Below are 27,232 nucleotides of genomic sequence, written 5' to 3'. Positions count from 1 at the left end.
ACCCAATCTCCGATCTTGAATTGTCTTGGGTGTACTGTTTTGTTGTATTTCTTCGACAACTCTTGTTGATATGAGGCAATGTGCACCAATGCCCTTTCTCTTCTTTCTTCTGCGAGAGTTCTAGGGCTATGGCCTCACCATTCAAGTTTGGATCAAAATTTTCACTTCTAATAGTGGAGAGGCCCACTTCTAGGGGGATTACTACTTCCATGCCATAGGCCAAAGAAAAAGGTGTTTCGCTAGTTGACCGTCGAGGTGTGGTACGGTAAGCCCATAAAACATGGGAAGCTCCTCAGCCCACTTGCCTTTTGCTCTTTCCAGCCTCTTTTTCAGACCGTCTAAGACTACCTTGTTGGAAGCCTCAGCCTGGCCATTAGCTTGGGGGTATGCTGGCGTGGAGTTGTAGAATTCTATCATGTATTCTTCGCAAAAGCCCCTACAGATTTTTCCATCAAACTGAGTGTCATTGTCGAATATTAAAGCCTTGGGTATGCTGAACCGAGTTATGATGTTCTGCCAGACGAACTTCTTGACGTCTTTTTCTTTTATGGATGTGAGTGCTTCTACCTCTACCCACTTTATGAAGTAGTCCATTGCTGTGAGAAAGAATTTTCTATTGCCTGGAGTGGTTGGGAGTGGTCCTACAATATTTAGGCCCCACATTTCAAAGGGCCACGGGCTGGTCAAAGGTAGGAGCTCTCTGGCCAGTTGATGTATTTGATGTGTGAACTTCTGACATTTCTCACACTTCTTGACATATTTCTTCACATCTGCTTGCATGTACGGTCACTAATACCCTTGTGAAATTGCTCGGTAGGCAAATAATCTTCCTCCTTGGTGGCTTCCACAAACACCTTCGTGTATTTGAAGAAAAATGCCTCGACCTTGCTGGGATGAACACACTTCAAATATGGTCCTATGAAGGATTTTTTGTACAATGCTAGTGACGGAGAGAGCCAAAATCTTTGTGACTTTGCTCTAATTCTGTTGGCTTCTTTCTTTTTTTCAGGTAAGTTACCATCTTTTAAAAACACTATAATGTGATCTATTCAGGAAGTGCCTAGCTCGGCACAACATACTTCGGCTACTTTGGGCTCTTCAATACTTGGTCTGGGTAGGAAGTCAATCAACAATGGGTGTAGGAGAGATGTATCTGCCATTGACGCAAAATCAGCCAACTCATCTACTTTACTATTTTTATATCGATTGATTTGCTCTATCTGAACTACTTCAAACTTCATGATCTCCTTTCTGACCAACTCTTGGTACTTAGCCATTCTATCATCCTTTGCTTCGTAGTCGCCTGAAATCTGGTTGACTACCGATTGTGAATCACCATACACCATCAGCTTGGTGGCCTTCATGTGAAATGCTGACTTCAAACCTGCTAATATTGCTTCATACTCTGCCTCGTTATTGGACATTGAGAAGGCAAGGTTGATTGCCTATTCAATTGTCAGGCCATCTGGTGAGATGAGGACTATGCCAAATCCTACACCATGCCTGTTGGATGCTCTATCGACGAAGGGCTTCCACATCTCTCCGACGAATAGCTTCCAGCAAGTGGAGGGATCTGATGATGTCTTGGGATCAGGGGCGTTGTTGATGCCTTATTACAGGTTATTATCTATCATTGGGTTTTGATCCTCACTGTCTGACTGTCTCAAGACTTTACGTTTGGGTGAGTCCTTGCTGGCAGTGCTGCAGTCTATTCTTTCTTCCCTCTCTCCCCTTCTTTTGGTTGCCTTGGTCAAGTCGATCGAGTAAACATAATGACTTCCTAGTGCGAACTCGGCCATGAAGTCTACCAAAGCTTAGGTCTTTATTGCGGTTCTTGGTTGAAATTTAATGTCAAACTACCCTAACTCCACTACCCACTTCAAAATTCATCCAAAAAAATACACCCTCTCAAACAAAGCTTTCAAGGGGAAGGCCGTTAAGACAATTACGGTGTGGACATAGAAGTAGTGCGACAATTTTTGTGAAGCCATCATCAAAGCTAAGGCCAATTTTTCTAACGGCAGGTATCTTGTTTCAGTGCCCAACAATGTGTTGTTGACATAAAAGATAGCCAGGTGTTGTATACCCCCTACTCTTACTAACACTGCGCTCACTGCATGTTGAGAAACTGCTAAGTACAAAAAGAGCTCATCTTTTGGTACTAGGGTTACTAACAATGAAGCAGAGGTCATATAGTCTTTCAAGCTTTCCAGGGCGCGGTCGCACTCATCATCCCACTCAAACTTGGCCTTTAATGCCTGGAAGAACGGTCGACACCTGTCTGACGACCGACTTATGAATCGGTTTAGCGCGGCTGCTAGGCTAGTGAGATGCTGCACCTCCTTGACTGTGTTGGGCCTCTCAAGATTTTGGATGGCTTTGATCTGAGAGGGATCAGCTTCTACACCACGGTTGGTCACTAAAAAGCCTAGGAATTTTCTTAACCCCATGTCGAATGCGGACCTAGATGCGTGCAATCGTAACTTGTGGGACTTTAAATTTTGAAACATCTCATCTAGGTCTTTGAGATGGTCCCTCTCGTTTCTTCTTTTGACCATCATATCATTTATGTAAGCCTCCATTGTTCTACCTAATAATGGTTCAAACATTTTGGTGATCATTCGTTGGAATGTTGCCCCATCATTTTTTAAGCCAAATGGCATGACCTTGTAGCAATATAATCCTTGGGGTGTTGTAAACGACGACCACCTGATCTGGTTCACACATAGCGATCTGATGGTAACCGCGATACGCATCAAGAAAGCTAAGTCGGTTATGCCCTGCTGTTAGGTTCACCAGTTGGTCTATTTATGGTAGGCAAAAGCTGTCTTTCGGGCATGCTTTATTGACTGTCTTGTAGTCCATGCAAATGCGCCATTTGTTCTTTTTTGGTATTACAACCGTGTTGGAAATCCACATGGGGTAAAGTACTTCTCTGATTGCCCTTGCTTCCAGCAGGTTTCCTACCTCTGTTGCCACTATCTCTGCGTGGTGGAGTGTCGATCGGTGAGTTCGCTGTATAATTGGTCTGGCGGTTGGGTGGACATTGAGTTGATGGAAGATGAAGTTGGGGTCAATGCCAGGCATGTCATATGGCGTCCAGGCAAACACTTTGATGTTAGAGGTAAAAAATTCCATGATCTCTATTCTCTCAGTGCTGGACAGAAACGAGCTGAGAAAAAAGGACCTCTTTGGGTTTTTCTCATCTATCCTTACTTCTACCAAGTCTTCTATTGCCTTCAGTTTGGCTGCTTTGCCGACATCTGCGAACAGCTCGTTGTTTTCTGGCCCTTCTACCATTTGAACGAACCCTTTTCCAGCCCGGCTGCCGTTTACTGTAACGAAGCACTATTTGGACATGATTTGGTCTCCTAAGACTTCTTCAATCATTCCGGTTTCGTTGGGGAATCTTAACACCTGATGGTAGGTTGATGCTACCGCTTGCATGGCGTGCAACCACGCCCTTTCCAAGATTATGTTGTAAGTGGAATGGACTTTCAATACCCAAAATTCCATCCATTTCATCATTGTTCCTGCCTTGACTGGCAGAATTATCTTGCCCACCAGCCATTCTGGCATTGAGTTGAAGCCGACAAAGGGAGATGTTGCGGGTGCCAAGTCTTTCTCCTCCAATTTTAGTTATTTGAAGGTCTCGTAGTACATTATCTCGTAGGAGCTCCCTTGGTCAATTAGGATCCACTTGATGTCAAAATTCTAGACACGCAGAGTAACCACCAGTGTGTCGTTGTGTGGGCTTTATAACCTGGCTAAGTCTTTCAGAGAAAAAGAGATGACGTTGGTTGCCTCCGTTTTTCCCCTTTTGACAGTAGGTTGTGCACTTAGCACCTTTCTCAAGTGTTCATCGTTTTTTATCATCCCTCTGAGTTCACATACCCCTTCAAGTTCAATGATCCCATGTATTACGTTGATTATGCCTTGGGGCGGACCATCGACCGGCATCCTATTCGACCTATTGTGGTCCTAGGGGACCAGCTATGTTCCCCTTTCAATATACTGGTCCAGGTGGCCTGCAGCTACTAACTCCTCCAGATGTTGCCTCAATGGCATGCAATTTTCAGTTCGAAGCCCTTTTCATTATGAAAGGTGCAACGGTACCTATCATCGTAGCCCCTCTGCGCTTCTCCCAACTTGGTTGGCCACTGTAGACACACCATTTTTGACCGTCCTCAAGACTTGGATGTCATCGTTTGAACACTCGATGATCATCCATGTTCGTGTTCGTGTTCGTTTTGCATGTGTTGCATTAGCCATCTTAACATGAATTAGGATCATGCATTGATTACTAACTAATTCTTTGTTTTAGCTCGGAGTACACTATGAGTGTTTATGCTTCAGCATCTTGCATGTATGTGAGTATTAACATGACAGCATGCTTACCATGAGGCTAATTGCTTATGTGATATAACTGCCTGAATGCTTGTGGGTGAAGGTTGGGTTACTTGAATTGGGACAATTCATTGAAATCCGCATTTTAGCCTACTTGCGAGTGACAAACTTCAAACCATTTCCAAACAAACGGATATGCGATGCTTTGTTCCAAATTAGGTGATCTAGTATATACTTGTGTGTTGTGCGCATCACGTAGTAATTCTAGCTAATAACCGGAATAAGAACGCATATGTTTTCAAAAACAAGATATCATGTTCATTAGTGGCCGATCTTTGATCGGGCGAGCGGGGCTGCTCATAGATGACCTTCCCCAATGACACCGAAGTTCCCGAGCCGAGGCAACTTTGGTGATGACAGACACGTGGCCTTAGGCAACGAGTCAGCTTTTCCTAAATTCCCCCAAAAATAAAATATTTAGGTGGTGACTCTGTATCTAGCAAAGAAGTTCATGTTTGACACTTCTTTTTTAAAAATAAATTTTCCAAAACGATTTGCCAGATTTGGACTCTTTGGTGATTTATCGGTCTCGTATTGCACTTTGCGGGATTAGATTCAGAACCGTGACATTTGAGGGCTCAAAGGGGAGAAGACACTAGGTACATAGAGTTGCCTAGGTCAGTAGACCTAGGTCAGTAGCCCTAGCACCGTCCGTAGGTCTACTGACCTAGGCAACTCTGTGTACCTAGATGTTGTTTGGTATGAATGTGAGGGCCGATAACTGCTTCCCTCTGTGTAAGACCTTTCAGGTCTCATTCTCTCAGACTTGGAGTAATGAGTCTTAGAAGTCCTTGATTGTGTGTCACCTGTCCTGAGGCTTCTACTTTCAACTTATGATGGGGTGACTTGTCTGTCACGCTCTTTTGAGTGGCAAGAGTGCGTGTTGCCTTTGCGCCCTTCTCCTGCTACTGCCCCTTTGCCTTTTATCTGGCGCTTCATCGTCTCCATGTCTACAGCCATTCTCTATATCAATTCATCTTGCTCCCTTACGCGATCCTCCAGAACCTAAGGATCCAACCTTCACCTCTGCCTGTCAGGGCTTTAAAAGCGACAAGGGCTTGAGCCCCATCTCTCTCATGTGTCTCTCTATGGGTTCTGTCGCTGGGGGTCTAATTCTGCCATAAGTGGGATACAAGGTAATCCTTCGCACCTCTCACCTCCCTCCGGGGTCTATCCATCAATAGCAGAATGTGGTAAGTCTTCGTTGTGTGCCATTGATCTCAACTAAAGAGGAAGCTTGATCAAAAGGTTTTGTTCTTTATGTGTCTTTCCACAGACGGCGCCAATTGTACGAGCACGAAATAATCTTCTCATATAATCCTGTTGATCAAGTTTTGCACTCCTCCAAATGTCGTCGCTTTACTTCCTGAAAACACAAATGTGAGCTAACCGGCGGGTGTGTGCCGAAAACCCCTCTGATGCCTAAGTCAGCAAATAGACAATGTAGCTCGACTTTCTTCACGCCCCTCTTTTCGAAGAGCTCGAATTGGTCCTACAGTTCGAACTCCTGTCACGGTTCTACATCTAATCTCACAAAGTGCAATGTGAGACCGATTAACACCAAAAAGTCCAATCTGGCAAATCATTTTGGAAAATCGATTTTAACTCAAATAATGCCAAAACTGGACTGCTTTGCTAGATTACAGAGTTGTAGACACCCCATTTTTGACCGTCCTCAAGACTTGGACGTCACCGTTTGAACACTCGGTGATTATCCTTGTTTGTGTTTGTTTGGAGTTCCCGGAGGCCTCGGCTCGCGTGCCTTGCCTCAGGATCTCCGAACTCGACCGTTTAGTGTCTGGTTTTGCACCAAACACTTGCATCCTGCCTTGGAAGGGCAGGGTGGGGCTTGTAGACCATCCCCACCCATCACCGGCAGTGGCTAGATGCCACCGGCTGGTTTTTGCTGCCACCGGCAATATAGTTTGCCGGCCGGCACTCTTTGTTGCCGGTCAGCACTATTTTGTGCCGGTCGGCACTTTGTTTGGCCAAGATGGCATTTTTTGCCGGCCGATTGCTGTTCATCTGCTTTTGCAGATATTTTTGGACAGCTGTATAGCTTTTGCTCCCCTCCATACACGTGTATCGAGGGATCTCCCTCTTGCAAAGCTTGTCTTGTAAGCCTTACAAGAGGCATATAGAGAGAAGCTCTCTCTAAGGCAAATGAGAGAGCCTTTAGACATTTTTTGAGGAGAGAAGACAGAGGAGAGCTCTGGTTTTCTAGGGTTAGGGTTAGACATACACAACCTATCTCTCTTTTCCTCTCATTTTGCATACTAGGTGTTTTGTGTCTCATTATTGCACACAAACACCTAGTGTTTCACCTTCCTCTTGGAGCTGAGGTTCTAAAGAGTGTGTTTTGAAGTTTTGGTCTTGGATTCAAGCTCAAGGAGGCCATTGGAGCATCTTTGTTGAACAAGGCATCAAGGGTGAGAAACTAGTCCATTTTTCCCCCTTTTTTGCATCAATTTTCTACTAGTCTTAGAGCTGTTTTTGTGATTATTGTATAACATAAAAAAGTTCTATTTTTAAGCCCTCTTTATTGTTTATTAAGAGTGTTTTGTTGTTTGAGGGTTGTTGACCACCCTTAGGCCTCAAAAGGCCTCATTTTGAGCCATTTTGTGCTAGCTCCGGGATTTTGGTGTTGAGGTCTCTTCACCACTGAAATCTTGAGGGATTTCAGTGGTGAAGATGATGCTTTGAAGTCCCAAGAAAGAGAGGGCCACCCCCTCTCCTTGTTGTCCTTGAAAAGGGCATATTTTGGCCTCTTAAGGAAGCCTATGCTTGAGTGTGTGTTGAGCATGTTTGGTTTGTTTTTCATGCTTATATATCCATGATATAACATGATTTAAAGTTGGTTTTGGAACTCCATGCATGTTTAGCATAGTTGCCTTGTAATGCCATGTTTATGCCTTAATGTGCCTTAGGTTGTTAGCCTTAGTTGGAGCATGTTTTAGGCTTGTATTTGTGAAGTTTATGTGCTTATTTTGACATGTTTTAGCTCTGTCCATAGTCGTTTGGGTTGATCTTTGCATGCATTATATAGCTCTTTTGTATTTGGGCTTGTTGGCCTTGAGTATGTGCATGTGTAGCATGCCATCTTTGCATTGTTTTGATGATTTGGAATCATCCTACATGCTATTTCAGTCCCATTTCCATGCTTGTTGGATTGCCTTGCATGTCTCTTTAATGCTTTGAAAGCATGTGTTGCAATGCTCCATGTTTTGACCATGGTGCATGCCTTTGTATTTGGGCCATTTAGATGCCATCTAAGTAGTCCTTTAGCTTTGTTTTAACATGCTAAACCTCTGATTTTGGTCCTTCTATGCATGCCATGTTTGGTCATGTTAAGTGTAGTTCAATGCCTTATTGATTTGCTTTGAACACTTGGACTATTCGTTGCATGTTTTGGCTTGATTTTGTTGCTTGGTTTGGCACCATCCTAACATGATTTCAATACTCATGTTGCATGCTAACTTGTCCATGTTTCCTTCTTTCAAGTGTGCTTGAATATTGCTCGTTTTGTGCTTAAGTGTTGGCCCTTATGTGTATGTGTGTGTGCATGCCATTTAGCCTTCATTTTATAGCACTTTTGGCTACTGTTTTAGGCCTATTTTAGAGCTGCCTAATTCATGTTTAAGTCCATCTTTGCACTCATTTGTATTGCCATATGCATGCTTGTATGATTGCATAAGTGCCTTGCCATGTCATGTTGCATTCCTAGCTTGTATGCCTAGGTTGCATTGCATTTTGCATGCATGCCTTGTTCCTTGAATTAGTGATAGGAATAGGGCCTAATTTGTTTGATTGGTTTGCATGCATTTGAAATCAAAGTTGCATACTTGGTTCCTTGGGCCATCATGTATGGAAATGCGTGATTGGTGGTCCGAGAACCGAGGCACATGTCCCTTTGAGTCATTACAATGATAAGAGACATGGTTGGTGCATACATGCCTTGAATTGTGCTGCCATGCCTTGTTTTGCCCTCTGTTGCTGTGAGTTGCAGGTTCTGCAGGAATACTCTGCCGACCGGCAGTGTAATGTGCCGACCGGCACTATTTTCTCTGCCGACAGATTCAACTTTGTGCCGATGGCCATACAACACTGCCGGTGGAAATTTCCTCTAGCCGGTGATGATCCCCTCTGTCCAAGGATGTAGTCCTGAGGTTTTGACAACCTCCAGAGGAGGAAAGGGGGGAAAACAGAGGCAGCTTGCGCATGGCGGCGCGCTTCTCGAGACGTTTTACTGTTTTCCTAAATTAGTTAATTTTTTAATTAATTAATTTGTAATATTTAATTAGCTTGCGTAGTTAATTAATTTGTAATATTTATTCGGTCCCTCCGAGCGAGGGCAAATCTGTAATAAGTGTGTGTGGGTGGTGTGTATGTCTTCCAACCTCACTTCTTTCTTCCCTTTTACTTACCCGCTTTAGTGGTTAGTATTAGGGCACGTTTAATTTAGCATACCTTATGCTATGCATGTGTGCATCCATGCATTTGTATTACATGCATTAGGCTCGGTACATCACACTAACTGCATCAGTACTTCAATTCCGAACTGAATATGTGTTAATTGTGCATTTTCACATGACATGTCTAGGATTAGCCGAGCCTATCTTAGCGACATTTTGTATGCGATGCATTAGGCACTTCACATGGACTTGGATCATGCATGTTTGCTAACAAGTTCTTTGTTTTGGCACGGAGTACTATGTAAGTATTTCCGCTTTAGCATATCGCATGAGTGTGAATGTTACCATGACAGCATGCTTAACATGTGGCTAGATGCTTATGTGTTAAACTGTTTTGAATGCCTGTGGGTGAAGGCCAGATTGTTTGAGTTGGAAAAACTCGTTGAAATCCGTGTTTTAGCCTACTTGCGAGTAGCAAATTCCAAAGCATTTTCAAACCAAACGGATATGCAATGTTTATTTCCAAATTAGGCAATCTAGTCTATACTTGTTTGTTGTGCGCATAACATAGTAATTCTAGGCTAATAAATGTAATAAGAACACGTAAAGTTTTCAAAAACGGATATCACGGTTAGTAGAGGCCGGTCTTCGGACCGGGCGAAAGGGGGTGCTCATAGCTGACCTTCCCCGATCGTACCCAAGCTCCCGAGCCGAGACAACTCCGGTGATGACGGACATGTGGCCTTCGGCACCGAGTCAGGGTTTCCTAAATTCTCCCATAAAAAATATTTAGGTGGCGACTCTGTATCTGGCAAAGCAGTCCATGTTTGGCACTACTTTTTCAAAAATCTGTTTCTCAAAACGATTTGCCAGATTTGGACTCTTTGGTTCAGATTAAGAACTGTGACACAAATCGAGTCCGAACTGTAGCACGGGGCCCTCCGCGGGCGCGTCTACAAGAGTCGCCACCTAAATATTTTGTTTTTGGAAAATTTAAGAAACCCTAACTCGTGCCAAAGGCCACGTGTCCGTCATTACCAAAGTTACCTCGGCTCGGGAACTTGGTGTAGACAACCCATTTTTGACTGTCCTCAAGACTTGGATGTTCTTGTTGGTATATCCAACAACAAGTTTGATTGCTCGTCAAGTACTCAACTTTCGCGACGGAATGCTTCAGGTTTGATCTTTCCAGGCCCTATTTCCATTCTGTCTCATATTTGGACCATGTGTTGGTTCTTGCTTTGTGATGTCCTTGATGGCTTGTCGGCCATCATTGAGGGTTACCGGCCATGGGCTTTGCCCTGTCGGCCATCAATAGGCCCTGCCAGCCAACAATGTGGCCACTGCCGGCCACCAATGCTTCAGTAGATATTTTTGCAGATATTTTGACAGTTGTTTGCACAGATTAGCTCATCTGCATGCAGGTGGATGGCTGGATCTCTTCAAGGGGCTTTTGTATCTTCTATATATAGAGCTCATCTATATGCATGCAAAGGGTTACAAAGCTTGAGCTAAGCTATATTTCTCTCCCTCTCTCTCTCTAGAATCCTCTCTCTCTTTATTTTGTGCTTGAAAGTGATCTTTTTCTACATATTTGCACTAGCACCCTTAGCCAAACACCTTCACCTTAGAGTTTAGGTTCTTGGAGGCCTTGTTTGAGCTCCTTGGAGTGGTTTTGGCTCAAAAGTTTGGCTATTAGCTTGCTGTTTTTGTGCTACGCTTCAAGGGTAAGGATTTCATCCTTTTAAGCTTTGTTTTGGTTCATTCCTTGGCCACTTTTGTATGATACTTTGAAGCTGGTTTTAGCGTTCTATTTTTAAGGTCTTAAAATGTTGGTTTAAGCCTTGTGTGGTTAGGGGGTGATTTCCTCCCTTGGCTTTTTGGCTTGTAAAGCCTTTTGGGCCTTCTTGCATAGCTTTTGAAACCTCATTTTCTTGGCTTTCTAACCACTAAATTCCTGAGGAATTTCAGTGGTAGAAAGTTGGTTTTGAGGACCAAAATAGGAAGGGGTGGTCCCCCCTCCTCATATCTTGTTTGTATGTATTGATGGCTTAGTAGTTGAGCATGTTTTTCTACCATCTCATGGCTTGATCTCAGCATGTTTTTGGCCTTATTTTAACATATTTTAACTCTGTTTGTGGCTGGTTGGAGCACCTCTTGTTTGCTTCTTACACTTGTAGTGTAATCTTGCTTACTAGTCTAGTGCACTTGATGATTTAGCCTATCATTCTATCTTGTGTTAGCCCAACTCCAGCATGTTTTTGGCTCTGTTTTGAGTGGTCTTGATCATATGAGGCTTGCTTTGTATAGCTATAGTGTAAATGGACTTGACTAGCTTTGCGTTTCAAGGTCTTTAACATGCTAGGCTTGAGTTGTTCGCTTGTTTTGGCATCATTTCTCACATGATTTCAGTGCTTGTGGGTAAGTCACACTCTTACATATTCCATTCTTTCATCACTTTGGAGAGGTATGCTTTGTGCCTTGTTTATAAGCCAATACATGAGCATGATTTTCTTGCTTTTCATGCTACCATCTCAGCACATTTTGCTCACTGTTTTGGCATGTTTGAGGTCTGTCCATAGTTGGTTTGACCATTTGAGCACTGTTCACTAGTTTTAACGCTTAAGTCTCCTAACGTGTTGTACATGAGTTGTTTGCATTTAGAGTCTTGTGTTTCATGCCACTTTAGCACTGAAATTCTGCCAACTCCCTCATTTCTTCACTTTTGATTTGTTTTGAGGCTTCGTTAGTCTTAAAGTTGTGCTTAAGCCATGGGATTGAGGCTTATGCTTAAATGGATTTAACTCTCTCTTGGGGGTTTCTACTAGTCAAAGGCATGGCTTCTCTCATGTCTTAAGTCATCTTTTGATTGACCTTCCTCTCATTAGAGGACTTCCACATTTGGACAAATCAATTAAAGAATGGTTTGGTAACTTAAAATGTGTAAACAAGAAATGAACCAAGTAAAACATGTCAAGATAAGCATGTTGCATTTGCATTGCATTGTATTCAATCGGACGTTATATTGAACACAAGGTGAATTGGTCCATTTCATACTCAAAGTGATGAAAATGAGCCAATTCTCTTTGTCTCCATTGCCTTTGATCATCCATGATAAGGTTGTGGTTCTAGAGTCTTGTTTGTCTTGCATTTATTGAACGTGTGCAAGTTGGATCTTTGGCCATCATGCATTATATGCTTGATTGATGGTTTTGGATCCAATGGTGTCTCAGCCTTGATGTTTTGAGATGATAAGGAGTGGCACAGTACACACATGTCCTTGGGAGACTCTCCAATTTCCTCTAGTTTGAGCTCTGTTGTAGAATGGCAATTCAGCACACCAGTGGCCAGCAGTGGCACACTAATGGCCGGCACTGCTTCATCCTTGGCCGGCAGAACACATTTTTGGCTGGTAGGTGGCCGACAGCCACCACTCATGCACTCCCCAGCATTGTTTGGTAAGGTCCAGTAGCAAGTTCTTGGAGAAACCCTGCAAACAGAGCCTCTCAAGAGCTAATCGGAGAGCTTTTCGGGACGAAAACCGAGGCATACATGTTTATCTTTCAAGCAGAGCTGAGATAGCTTGGTTTAAAGCTTTACTTGTTAGTTAGCTTGGTTTTGTAATTTAATTAATATGTTAATTAGTTAAAGTGTTGTAATAATTAAGTAGCTTAGTTTAGCTATTTCTTTATTGGTTTGTAATAATTAGTCTAATTAGATTAGTTAGCTTAGCTCTTATTCATTCGGACCCTCCTTCAAGAGGGCGCAATGTTGAAATAAGTGTGTGTGCATGTATGTATGTCTTCCAACCCCACTTCTTTCTCCATTTTATTTAACCGCTTTCGATGGTTAGATTAGGGCATATTTCGATTAGCATACCTTATGTTTTGCACGCGCGCATCATTTATTTGTCTTGCATGCACCGGGCTCGGCGCGTCATTCAAACTGTATTGTATTTCAATACACTTCCTTGAATACTTGTTTCAAAGTATGTTATCAAGTGTTGCATTCATATGCCATCTTAGATAGCCAAGCCTATTTAGTTCCATTATTGCATGTGTTGCATTAGGCATCTTGAACATAGTCAGGATCGTGCATTGTTTCTAACTAGTTTTCTGTTTTGGCTCGGAGTATACTGTAAGTCTTTACGCTTTAGCATACTTGCATGAGTGTGAGTGTTTCCATGACAGCATGCTTACCACGAGGCTATTTGCTTAATTGCTAAACTGCATGAATGCTTGTGGATGAAGGCTTTATTAATTGAATTGGGACAATTCACCAAATGTGAGTTTTAAGCCCACTTTGTGAAGTGGGAAAATCATGTTTTAAAGCCCACTTGAGGGTGACAAACCCGCGCTTTAGCCTACTTGTGAGTAGCACTTTCAAACCATTTTCAAAAACAAACATGAGTTGTTTTGTTCCAATTCTCATGACTAAGTCTATACGTGTATGTTGTGCATATCATATAGTAAGTAAGATTAATAACTGGAATAAGAACACATGTGTTTATCAAACAACATATCATGTTTAATAGAGGCTGATCCTATGATCGGGCGAGTGAGGGTGCTCATTTTAGGACCTTCCCCTCTCATACCCAAGTTCCCGAGTCTAGGCAACTTTGGTGATAATGGACATGTGGCCTTTGGCACGAGTCAATGTTTCCTAAATTTCCTAAAAACAAAATATTTAGGTGGCGACTTTATAATCTGGCAAAACAGTAAAAAATTGATTTTCCAAAACCAATTGCCAGATTTGGACTCTTTGGTGTTTATCAGTCTCACATTGCACTTTGTGAGATTAGATTCAGAACCATGACAGGAGTCTGAACAGTTGGACAACCAATTCGCACCCTCTCCGAAAGGGGGGGCGCGCGAACAAAGTCGGGTGCTACACTTGGGTACGAAAGGGGAAGGTCCTGAAATGAGCACCCTGTAGACACCCCATTTTTGACCGTCCTCAAGACTTGGACGTCACCGTTTGAGCACCCGGTGATCATCCATGTTTGTGTTCGTTTGGAGTTCCCGGAGGTCTCGGCTACGCGCCTTGCCTCAGGATCTCTGAACTCGACTGTTTTGTGCTTGGTTTGACACCAAACACTTGTGTTTTGCCTTGGAAGGGCAGGGTAGGGCTTGTAGATCATCCCCACCCACTACCGGCAGTGGCTAGAGGCCACCGGCTGGTGTTTTGCTGCCACCGGCAATGTTTATTGCCGGCCGGCACATTTTGTTACTGGTCGGCACTCCTTTTGGCCAAGATGGCATTTTTTGCCGGCTGGTTTCTGTGCAGTTGCTTTTTGAGATATTTTTAGGCAGCTGTATTGCAGTGACTTTCCCTCCATACACGTGTATGGAGGGATGCCCCTCTTGTTTGGCTTAACTTGTAAGTTTTACAAGTTTGGTTGCATATAGAGAGAGAAGCTCTCTTGGTGGCAAGAGGTTGGAGATTTTAGACATTTTAGGGAGAGGAAAACACAGACCAAGCTCTGGTTTTCTAGGGTTAGGGTTAGATACACACTCTATCTCTCTTTCTCTCTCTTTTGTGCTCTTGTGTGTGTTTTAGTCCATACTATTGCACACAAGCACCTAGTGTTTCACCTTCCTCTTGAAGCTGAGGTTCTAAGGGGTTTGTTTTGAAGTTTTGGTGTTGGATTCAAGCCAAGGAAGGCCATTGGAGCACCATTGTTGAAGAAGGCTTCAAGGGTGAGAATCTAGTCCCATTTTCCCCCATTTTTGCATTGATTTTCTACCTATCTTGGAGCTGTTTTTGTGCTTATTGTATAACATAAAAAAGTTCTGTTTTTAAGCCCTCTTTATTGTTTATTTAGAGTGTTTTGTTGTTTGAGGGTGGTTGACCCCCCCTAAACCTTGAAAGGCCTCATTTTGGGCCATTTTGTGCTAGCTCCGGGATTTTGGTGTTGGGGTCTCTTCACCACTGAAATCTTGAGGGATTTCAGTGGTGAAGATGATACTTTGAAGTCCCAAGAAGGAGAGGGCCACCCCCTCTCCTTGTTGTCCTTGAAAATGTCATATTTTGGCCTCTTAAGGAAGCCTATGCTTGAGTGTGTGTTGAGCATGTTTAGGATGTCTTTCATGCTTATATGCCCATAATATAACATGATTTTAAGTTGGTTTTGGTACTCCATGCATGCTTAGCATAGTTGCCTTGTAATGCCATGTTATTGCCTCAATGTGCCTTAGGTTGTTAGCCTTTGTTGGAGCATGTTTTAGGCTTAGTCTTGTGAAGATTTTGTGCATGTTTTGCCATGTTCTAGGTCTGTCCTAGGTTGTTTGGGTCGAATTTGGCATGCATCATATAGCCCCTTTGCATTCGGGCTTGTTGGCCTCAAGTATGTGAATGTATAGCATGACATCTTTGCATTGATTTGATGATTTGGGGCCACCCTACATGCTATTTCAGTCCCATTTTCATGCTTGTTTAATTGCCTTGCATGCCTCTTTAATGCTTTGTAAGCTTGTGTAGCAATGCTCCATGCTTTGGTGCTTATGCATGCTTTTGTTTCAAGTCATTTGAATGCCATTTAAGTGATTCCTGAAGTTTGTTTTAGCATGATTTTAGAGCTCATGTTGCATGCTAATTGTTCATGATTGTCCTTTTCGAGTGTGCTTAAGGGTTGTTCAATTATGCCTAAGTGTTGGCCTTTCAATATGTATATGTGTGCATGTGCATTTGGTCCCTCATCATAACACTTTGGCCTTTGTTTTAGGCCCTATTGGAGCTGCCTAAAACCATGCTTAAGACCACCTTAGCATTAGTTAGCATTGCTTCATGTTTGTTTGCATGATTGCATAAGTTTGTTGCCATGCCATGTTACATCCTTAGCTTGTATGCCTAGGATGCATTGCATCTTGCATGCATGCTTTGTTCCTTGACATAATGATAGGAATTGGGCCTTGTTTGGATTGATTGGTTTGCATTGCATTTGAAATCAAAGTTGCATACTTGGTTCTTTGGGCCATCATGCATGGAAATGCGTGATTGGTGGTCCGAGAATCGAGGCACATGCCCCTTTGAGTTATTATCATGATAAGGGACATGGTCGGTGCATATATGCCTTGAATTGTGCTGCCATGCTTTGCCTTGCCCTCTGCTGCTATGAGTTGCAGGTTCTGCAGGAATTTATTGCCGGCCGGCAGTATTTAGTGCCGACCGGCAGTCAATCGATGGCCGGTGGATCCATTTTGTGCCGATGACTAAATGATACTGCCGGTGGAAATTCTGCTCAGCCGATGATATCCCCCAGTGTCCTGAGAGGCATTCCTGAGACTTTGGCAGTTTTCAGAGGAGCAGAGCAGGGAAAACAGAGGCAAACTATGCATGGCGGCGCGTTTCCCGAGGCGTTTTTCCTGTTTTAATTAATTTATTTAATTTGTTAATTAAATTAATTAATTTGTAATATTAATTAGCTTGCGTAGTTAATTAATTTGTAATATTTATTTGGTCCCTCCGAGCGAGGGCAAGCCTGTAATAAGTGTGCGTGGGTGGTGTGTATGTCTTCCAATCCCCACTTCTTTCTCCCCTTTTACTTACCTGCTTTGATGGTTAGTATTAGGGCACGTTTAATTTAGCATACCTTATGCTATGCATGTGTGCCTCCATACATTTGTATTACATACATTAGGCTCGGTACATCACGCTAACTGCATTTATACTTCAAATTCTAAACTGAATATGTGATAGTTGTGCATTCTCACATGCCATGTTTAGGATAGCCGAGCCCATTCTAGCAACACTTGGTATGCGATGCATTAGGCACTTAACATGGACTTGGATCATGCATGTTTGCTAACGAGTTCTTTGTTTTGGCACGGAGTACGATGTAAGTATTTCCGCTTTAGCATATCGCATGCGTGTGAATGTTGCCATGACAGCATACTTAACATGTGGCTAGATGCTTATGTGTTATAAACTGCTTGGATGCCTGTGGGTGAAGGTTGGATTGTTTGAGTTGGAAGAACTCATTGAAATCCGTGTTTTAGCCTACTTGCGAGTAGCAAATCCAAAGCATTTTCCAAAACAAACGGATATGCAATGCTTGTTTCCAAATTAGACAATCTAGTCTATACTTGTTTGCTGCGCGCATAACATAGTAATTCTAGGCTAATAATTGGAATAAGAACACATAAAGTTTTCAAATATGGATATCATGGTTAGTAGAGGCCGGTCTTCGAACCGGGCGAAAGGGGGTGCTCATAGCTGACCTTCCCCAATCGTACCCTAGCTCCCGAGCCGAGACAACTCTGGTGATGATGGACATGTGGCCTGCGGCACCGAGTCAGGGTTTCCTAAATTTCCCCATTTTAAAAATATTTAGGTGGCGACTCTGTATCTGGCAAAGCAGTCCATGTTTGGCACTACTTTTTCAAAATCTGTTTCTCAAAACGATTTGTCAGATTCGGACTCTTTGGCTTAGATTAAGAACCGTGACACAAATCGAGTCCGAACTGTAGCATGAGGCCCACGGGCGCGTCTACAGTTTCTGGCGACTCCGCTGGGGAATTAGAGAGCTTGACTCGAACTCGTGATATCCTGTTTTGATTTCACTTATGTGTTTCTTTGCATTGCATGTGCATTGGTGCGCCTAGGAACACAGTGTTTGCCATCTGCCATTCCTGAACGGTTTGCCGGAGGCTTGCCTTGTCAAGGCATGTCCATAAGGCTGACCGGCTATGGGCTCTGACAGCATGGGAACACAAACCCCGGTTTACCGGGACACCCTTTTTGACCATTCGACCTAGTGCATATTCGGATCCATAGTGACCATTCCAAATTAGGACAGGCTGCTTACCCGATATTAGGTTGTTTGAGAACTACTGCGTGCATAGTGAAACCCTAGCTCCTGACAAAATAGGACAGGGAAACCCTACCCCAATGTAGGGGTGTTTTGGTTCTCTTTACTTGCTATGTGCTTCTAGAATGTATTTCTACAGGGACAGTACGTGTCAGTTTGCAAGTTTGAGTATCAGAGCTGAGGACACCAGTATCAGTGTCAATTATAAGGATCAGTTATCTGCGGGTATCCGGTTCAGTTTCTGGGAACAGTGATTTCTGGGAACAGTGACCAGTAGTGGAGTACAGTTGTTCGGCTACACCTGCGTTTGATCCGTTTGATGGCTGAAATACTGTTTGTTTTCCTTTCAGTACAGAGGGTCAGAGAGTTGGTACAGAATAGCCAGTGTTCCCCTTTGCTGAGGCAGGACCTATGGCAACACAGAATTCAGAAGAAGTTGTGGTTATGACGCCTGCATTGGAACAGGGGACCGCTCCGCAGAGTGAGGCCAGCATCAGTATGTCACACCCACCCAGGTCGCCCGTTGTGCACCCGGTTTGGGCTCCCCAGTTATATTAGGCTCGTGAGCCCAACACATTTGAATTGATGGGAATGATAGGTGACCTCCAGAGGTCCGTGGCCGATCTGGCCTCTGGAATGTCGGCTTCACCGCCAGCGGCGCCGTATGCCGGGAATTTCATACCACAGGAGCCCCCGCTACTGGGGTGGATTGTGATAGAGCTCAGCCAGCCAGAGGTGGCTTCCAGCTATAGCTGTGACATGCCAGCACCGATCCAGACCCTTGATCAGGCTGAGGCCAGAGGAAAAGACAAGGCAAAGGTAGACGCCGATCCTATTGAACAACTGCTGTGGGCAGTCGAGGCTCTGAAAGTCAGAGGGATGAACAAGCAACAAACATCTGCGATAGTGACCAAAGCTGTAGATGATGCTTTCCCCACTCCAATCAAAGGCAGTTCAAGCCAGGTAGAAAATCGGGATGGGCCCCGTCATGCCCAGACAATTCCTGTCGTTCCCAACCCTGCACCGGGAAAGGTTCAAAAAGCCAAGGCAATGCCGGCCGACCCTTTCGCCAGCGCATCTGGCAAGAATCCTCAAACCTCAAAGTACCTGCCCCGAGGGCGTAGGGTCTTTCACGACCTCCACATGCCTTTGTCCAGGGCATTGCTAATATTGGCGAAGAATGGGCATCTTAAACCTTTGGAGCCTCGGCCACTCCCGAAGAATCTCCCCGCCACGCATGATGCTACCTTATACTGCGCGCACCACCAACAGTCCGGTCACAGTACCGATGGGTGTTCCCGCCTTCGTCATGAAGTGCAGGATTTGATCGACAACAAGGTTATCCTTCCACCCACCTCGGCCAAGTCCGTCACCACTCAGTTGCTGGATTTCGAGGACTCAGATACTGCGAGTATGTAAAGTCGACTGCCTGCGGGCAACATTTGGTGTATTTTTGAAGCGTCTGGCACGCATTTTTGAGCATCGGTGAAATCGAGTTTTGTAAATCCTGGCTTGGATATCGAGTCAGTCTTTTGTTTTGAGTCTGTCTCTTTGCCTTGGGTCAGTCTTTTTTTGGCTTAAGGGTCTGTCTGGTTGTATCGAGTCAGTCCCGGTTGTATATAACACCGGGTGATTCTGGGGTTGTTGCCTCGAACACCGTTTTGTCTCGTAATTATCTGTTTTTGTTTTGAGTCTGTTTCTGCCGAGGGGCCAGTTGCACCAACAAAGCCGATTGAAACAGCTGTTGCTATCTCAAACTTCATGCTTGCTTTCAGCATAAATGCCAGAGAATTTGATCGGGCTGACAGTACATCTTACCTGCTCCCCTGCGTGCCAAACTCATTGCATTAACCTAAGTTTTCCAAAAAACAAACTCTTTTAAACACTGCGGTGATAAAAACGAAGATGAAGGAATTCCTCGGGTTTTGCAAAATTTTGATCATTTTGAGAGAAAGAGAGGCGTGCTAAGCCTTTTAATGAATGAAATCATGCTTGTCGGTGTGAGTACTGAGAAGGATCCTGGCCTGATCCAGATTGGTTCCACACTATCTTCGACGCGAGCAATTTGTCGCCTTCTTAAAAACTTTCAAAAGCAAATGTTTTACGCGGCCCTGTAAAGACTTGTGTGGAATCCCTCTTGAGGTCGTTCAGCCCAGGATCGCTCTCAGCCTCAAGATTCAACCTATTTGTTTTCCGACTTTGAACCCGTTCAGAACGTTCAGAAAGTTCAACGGACAAACGCCGTGAAAGGCCCGTGTGGCCAGTTTTGAAGTAGCCTTCGATCAAGAAGCATCAAAGCCGAATCAGAAGGAGTAGATCTCGCTGGAAGAAGCTCGTAGAGCAACCGTGATGGATTCTCCGTAAATCAGTGCAACAGCCATTCTCCTAGACACAGAGGGGCTTCAATTTCAGGAACCATTTGGCATGGACTTGTTACACTTTTACCCTTTGAGAGGCTCGCTGGGTCGAAAACCCAGAAGGGCGACCCAGGCAAAAGTTAGAGCAAGAGAAAAATACGAAAAAAAAGAGCGAAAAAAAAAATACAAAAAAGAAGAAAAGAAAAGAAAAAGAAAAAATGCGAAAAACAAAAAAAATGATGAAAAGAAGCTCGCAAGGTCGAAAACCCGCATTGGGCGCCTTGGCAAAAGTGAGAGCCAAACAAAGTGAAGGTTAAAATACCCGAGTGTACCTTAACCGGAACTACGTGAGGCTTGATTCCCATGTTCGTGATACGTAGGCAACTTCATCATGAAGTCCAGCCCCCAATGCTTTCATAGCGTCTCGGTCCATGCAATGGTTTCGACTTCATCCGAAAGTCTAGTCGCCAACACCTTCCAAGGTGATTGTGTCCACATATTTGTTGTGACCGTCTTCGTCGTCTCAGTGTCCAAGAGTTCGACCACCACCAATGAAGACTGTTTACCGATTGCCGCGGCACCATCCCAAACAAGGGGCAACTTTTCGTTGCCACGAGCCGCTGTGAGCCGCCATTCAAACTAGGGGCAACTTTCCGTTGCCTTCCCCCCCCCCCTTTTTTTTCAAACCAGGGGCAATTTTCCATTGCCTCCGATCCAAGGTTGCGCATCTCGAAGAGTAAGTTCCATGCTCGTTGAGCATTGACTGTTGCAAAAATAGTTTTTGAAAATTTTTACTGAGGTTGACTATTTCCTCGAAAACTATTCCATTTTCGAAAACTGGACCATTGTCTTGGACCCAAAAAAGGAAAATTCTCAGTGCTTACAGCCTGACTCGCATGGTCTTCAAATCAAAAATCGAACAAGTACGTTAATCCGACTCTCATTTTGATCAAAACTGTTTTAGTAGAAAAAAAACAAAAAATGGTTAAAATGATGAACTAGGGGCACAGTTGAGCCAGGCGTTCTGTCTTCCCCCGTCATCGACGTACTTGCCAGAAAAGCGCTCTACCCGTCAGAAGAAATAGCCGTGAGCTAACGGTGTTGAGCATGAACCCGCACCTTTCCATTTATCCACTAATCACCCCGGGGAGGGATGAAAAATGAGAGAATGAAGAATAGAGAGGTGTAAGTTGAGAGAAAAGTGAGGAAAAGGATTTTTGAGGAAAAAATCCGAGCTCGAGAGCCGAGTGATGTGAGAATCACAAATCAGAAAGGGTGGGAAACAATGCCTAGAAGAATTGGCTCCTCGTAATCTGAGGTCCCCTGTCTTCATCAACGCGTCTGTGTGTCGTGTCTTTGGTTTTGTTTACCTCAACCTTTGTTTTGGGTCTTTTCCAAGCTTGTCTCGTTATGTTAGGTCGTGTACCTATATTTGAGTCCTCCCCGCTGTGTTCAGTTGTAGGCTCGGTATCCCGGTTTGAAAAACCCTCATTCAATTTCAAAAATCATTTATGCTCAGAATGCTGTGCCATTCTCTACATTTGAATGTATTTCAACTCCGGCTGGTTTCATCGTTGCAGTCCGTCTTGTCAGATTGGGCCGTTTGTTCAGAATTTGCCGTGTGCAGAATGAAACGAATGTTGTGTTATAGGCTGTATGCAGATTAATCCCCACAGAGTAAGGGCTGTGTGTCCAAGAATCAGGCAGTGGGTTGCTTGGGTTATTTTGCTGTTAGTTGTTTAGTTATCTGGTTATTACAGTGCGAGTGTTCAACTTTCAGATAACCAATCAATTTCATTTACATTGAGGTGCAACATGATGAGATGCGATGCAATACATGAAATGTGTAAATGTAAACACTTTTTCGGATAAAATTTTTTTCATTTCATAATCTTTTCACATGTACAAGTTTTGGAAACAAAATCTGCCTGCGGCAGTACAGGGTAATCTAACTACCAACCAAAAAGAAAAGTACAAGAAAGAAAGAATAACAAAAATCTGTATCGAGCACTCCAAGGGCCGTCAGTCTGTCCTGGTCCTCTTCCTGGACGAGGGTCCAGGAGCATCATCAGCATCGTCGTCAGAGCCCGAGCTAGTGCCGCCTCCGGTCTCCTCCTCTGATGACTCCGCCTCTGACTCCTCGTCATCATCGTCGTCCGGGACTGGAGCTCGCGAGCTACTCCCGACATGAGTATGCCCTCCCCTGGTACGGGGAAATATCCGGCCCTCCTCATCTCTCCCCCGGGTAGGGACAGAAGGCCCAGCTGGAGCACCTCCTGCCATGGGAATCTGGAAAGGAGGCTGAAAAAAGTACACAAAAGGGAAATGCATCAGTATACTGTAGACAGTTTATCAGTGCGGAATGCAGTGTATAAGTATAGTATGAGAATGCCGTGAGCAGTTTATCAGTGCAGAATGCAATACAGAGTACAGTGTATGAATGCCGTGGGCAGTTTAACAGTGCAGAATGCAGTGTATGCAGTGTGTCAGATGCTGTGAGATCAGTGTATCAGGTGTTGTGCCGTGCATCAGATTATGTAAAGCAGTGTATGAATGGTTTGAGGCCAATGTCAGAAGGACATACCGGTATGCTGTAGAGGGCTAGGAGATCAAAAGTCCGCTAAAGCATCCCCATCATCGAGGCATTCATCGCCAACGACTGACGGGTGTACTCAGAAGAAGCCTGCAAAAGTATCAGATGCATCAATATTCTGTGGAATATATAATGGACTGAAAATGAAATAAATATACAAAATGCAGTAATATATACCGGAGGTAAGTCGGGGACATCGATGAACTCGTGACCAGCCGGTGAAGGGACGAAGGGGATCTGATAAGTCGTCCCACCCTGCCCCTGGAAAGTCAGTACAGCAGGCAGGGCGGGCCAGCCAGTCCCCCGTCCTCCTTGAGCTCCGCCCCTGCCACGGACCCGGGCCCTCCTCGCAGCCCCTACTCCAACTCCTGCTCCGGCCCCAGCCGCCGATGCCACGGGCCTGGCCCCCTCTGCTCGACGGCCGCTCAAAGGTCGCATCAGGTACGTCCACACGTACTCCTGATAGTCGCCGGTGCCTCGGAAGCCGGCCTCCTCCCAGCCGATGTAGTAATCATCCAGCTGCTCAGTGGTGAGCCCCTCGGTCTCCCTCATATCTGCAGGAGGGGGAACCGGGACTATCTGCTCAGGTAACCCTAGGGTCTGGTGTAGAAAACGCTCCCCCAGGTACTAAGCCCGACAGACCGGGCCCTCAAGCAAGATCCGGAAATGTGAGGTCTCCTCCGCACCAGGGAACCGACCCTGCATCGCCGCCGGCATAGGAGCCCACGGCCGCCAAGTGATCTGAAAATGACAGACAGTTTGTTATCTACTGTTATTGAAATATACAGTTGGAAAGCAAAGCATAAATGAACTGAAAGTAAAGCATACCTCCGCGGGGGTGATGGTGTCGAAGTATCGGCGGAAGAAGCCGAAAGTCTCTCGTGGTCGCCGTGTGCACCTCCCGTCGAAGCGACTCGAGAAGGGGACGGCCAGAGGAGTCTCCACAACTGGCACAGGAGCGAGCCTAGGAAAGTAGGCGTAAACCCACAACTGCAAAACAGATGTCAGTATGACTATTGGATAAAGCAGAATAAGCAGAATAAAACAGAAATGGCAGAGCCGTGTGCTATGCAGTGTATTGTGTGCAGTGTACAGTGCGAGCAGTGTACAGTCAGTGTAAAGCAGAATGTATGTGTGTGCCGTGTGTACAGTATACAGCAAGTATAGAGCAGACTACAGTGTGTGCAGTGTACAGAGTACAGAAAGTACGAGACAGGAATAAAAAAAGCGGAGAAGAAATGTACCTCCCAAGCCCGCCAGTAACCTCCGAGTAGCTGGCCGCTGCCGCGCGAAGCCGAGCTCATATATCCATAAAGGGTGGCCAGAGCAGCGCCCCCCCAGTCATAGTGTAGAATATCCCGGACGTCCACCAGTGCGCTGAGAAGACAGAGAGGCACAGTGTTCGCCCGGTCGGCGAAGATGGTAGTCCCGAACAGGAACATGAGGAAGCCGCGACCATACCTCTCCACGTCCTCCGGGGTCATCTGTGCCTCCTCCTCCAACACGGGCTGGACCCGAAACTGGACCTCAAACCAGGAATATCGAACGAAACCTTGGCGAGCTAGGGGTGGCGCCTCCCCCAGTAGATGGACCTAAACTGCGGTCCACTCATCCATCGCGATGTCGAAGGGGATCGGATCACCCCCTACCCCGATGCCTGTGAGCATCGAGAAGTCATGAGGGGTCATCGCCATATCCCCGGCAGCGGAAAAGTGAAAAGAATCGGTGGTGTCCCACCACCTCTCCGCCAGAGCGGCAAGGAGAGGTCTGCATGTGGAGAGCCTAGAGAGTCCTCGGCAGAAGGCGCCGAAGCCCGCCCGGTCCATGATGCGTCGGACTGCATCAGGGAGCTCATCATACCACTCCCGAGCGCCAGTATTCCCATACCCGCGAATGGTATGGGAACCCTCCTGTAAACAGAAAGTAACAATTGCAAGACAACATTCAAAATGCAGTTTTGAAAAGCATACAGATGCAGCGTGCGTGCAAGTTTAACAGATTCTGACAGATATCGGGTGCCGGTGTGCTTACAGTGAACTACAGTGTGTGATGCGTCAGCATGTTTGAAGTGTTTCAGAGCAGATATAGCATATGTGCAAGTTTGACAGATTCAGACAAATACTGGTTGCCAGTGTGTATGCAGTAGAATACAGTGAGTGCAGTGTGTTTGAGTGATTCAGGGCTAGTGCAGTGTGTGTGCATGTGTCAGTCTCAAGCAGATATCAGTTGTATGTATGTTTACAGTCAACTACAGTCTACAGCATGTCAGATTCAAGCAATTAAAGAGTACAACTAACTATGACAGTTTTGTATCCTACATTGCGGAAAGTAAAGCAGAAGAAAGAAAGTTACCTCGGAAGTGCCGAATGAAAGGTGGGAGGTAGGCTCGCGCAGTAGTAGCTCAGGCGCCACGTGCCTCTCGAAGCTCCGGAACTGACGCAGGCCGTCGGGGGGCAGAACATGGATCGCCGGCCGGTAGGTCGCCGGGTCGAACGGGCGCTCGCTCAGTGGTAGGAGCTCGACCCCGGGATCCATCTCGTGGTCCGGGGGAGTCCTGCCACATGGAATATCGTCCGCCATATCAGAAATGATGAGAAAATGGCCGGGGGAAGGAAAACCGGGCCAAAATATGAAGAGTCAACCGGAAAGTCGACTCCCGAGAGGGTCGGGAATGGCCGGGAAGGCCGAAATGTGAAAAGGCACAGGAATGAAGAGGAAAACGAGGGGAACAAACCCCGAAAAGGCGGGAATGCCAAACGAGGCACCGAAACAAAAATGTGATCGATTGAAAATGTCCGAAACGTGAAGGAAATCGCGAATCCGACGACGAAACGGGCGTAGAACGTGAAGAAACGGGAGAAAAGGGAGAGAGAAACGCTCTAGAGAGAGAGCAAGAGATTTCGGCGGAGGAGGAATGAGAAAATAGGGTTTAAAACCCTATTTTAAAACACCCAAGGTGAAAAGTCAAAACTGCCCCGCATCAGCAACTGTTTGCCGGTCGGCAATATTTTGTGCCGACCGGCACTTTTTTGTGCCGATGGACTTATTTTGATGCCGGCAGCCAGCCGGTGGCCTCCCCTTTCGGCCGGTGGGGTTCCCACAGCCTTGTTTAGGCCATTTGAGTTGTTTTTGGTCTTCATAGCTCAAGAAAGTGCAAGAAAGTGCACCTCCGATGCTCAACCGGCCTCCGTTTTGACTTCGGAATGCGTCTTCAGTGCGTAGCACTCCAACTCATGCAAGGTTGTATCCTTTGGTATCCTTTTTGCCTCTCACAAGATCCAAAAAGTTGCCCCATGTGTGTTGCACGCATTCATCGCACTATCTCGGTGCATTCCATCGCACTGTTTTGTGCATTTCAAACCTCGCGCTGTTCTGCGCATCGCACTGTTTTGTGCATTTCAAACCTCGCGCTGTTCTGCGCATCGCACTGTTTTGTGCATTTCAAACCATCGCACTGTTTTGTGCATTTCAAACCTCGCACTGTTTTGCGCATCGCACTGTTTTGTGCACCTCAATTGCATCTTGCATGCATCCATTCACGCTATTTTGCGCATCTTGCTTGTACTTGTTAGTACATTGCATTGTTTTGAACACAAACCGGCTTCGCGTAGCGTATAAGTCCAACTTTCAAAACCGGCTTCGCGTAGCGTATAAGTCCAACTTTCAAAACCGGCTTCGCGTAGCGTATAAGTCCAACTTTCCAAACCGGCTTCGCGTAGCGTATAAGTCTAACTTTCCAAACCGACTTCGCGTCGCGTATAAGTCCAACTTTCAAAACCGGCTTCGCGTAGCGTATAAGTCCAACTTTCAAAACTGGCTTCGCGTAGCGTATAAGTCCAACTTTCCAAACCGGCTTCGCGTAGCGTATAAGTCCAACTTTCAAAACCGGCTTCGCGTAGCGTATAAGTCCAACTTTCAAAACCGGCTTCGCGTAGCGTATAAGTCCAACTTTCAAAACCGACTTCGCGTAGCGTATAAGTTCAACTTTCCAAACCGGCTTCGCGTAGCGTATAAGTCCAACTTTCAAAACCGGCTTCGCGTAGCGTATAAGTCCAACTTTCAAAACCGGCTTCGCGTGGCGTATAAGTCCATTTGTCATTTTTGCATTCCGTGTGGCATGTGTGTCACACTTGCATCATTTTGCATCCTATGAGGCACGCGTGTCACATTTGTTTCATTTTCGCATTCCGTGTGGCATGTGTGTCACACTTGCATCCATTGCATCCTGGTCTGGCGAGACCTTAAACACGCACGGTCCAGGAGACCTTAAATCCTTGGAAGGTGCAAGACCTTTAATGCATTGGTGTGCACATTATTGCATTGTACATGTATCTTAAGCCGCGTGTTGTCGCGCATTCCATGCAACATGAATTTCATGCATCATCATGCATTTGCATCTCAAAAACAAAAAAAACAAAAACAAAAAAAAATGCATTGTCATGCATACATTTTGCATCCCGGTCTAGGAGACCTTAAATCCTCTAAAGGTGCAATTCCTTTGGTGTTTGTCGTGCCCGAACGACTATCGGTGGTCTGGTAAAGTCACCCGTCTATGTTTGCGGTGAGTTCCTAGAAGACCAACTGGGACGGTGGAAACTAGAGTTCGAACGGCTTATGCCTAGAACGCAAAGGTTCGGGAGTTCCGAGACTAAAG

General features: G+C 45.2%; 1 pseudogene; it reads left to right on the top strand.

Moving 5' to 3' along the window:
- LOC114256263 ((-)-germacrene D synthase-like) overlaps positions 1 to 27,232 on the top strand; it is a 296,423-nt pseudogene that overhangs the window by 226,017 nt on the left and 43,174 nt on the right.

This window comes from Camellia sinensis, chromosome 8 (genome assembly GCF_055761805.1).
Source record: "Camellia sinensis isolate YWXY chromosome 8, ASM5576180v1, whole genome shotgun sequence".
Classification (NCBI taxonomy): Eukaryota; Viridiplantae; Streptophyta; class Magnoliopsida; order Ericales; family Theaceae; genus Camellia; species Camellia sinensis.
Note: the sequence above shows the minus strand (reverse complement) of the source record. Positions and strands in the feature narration are given on the sequence as shown.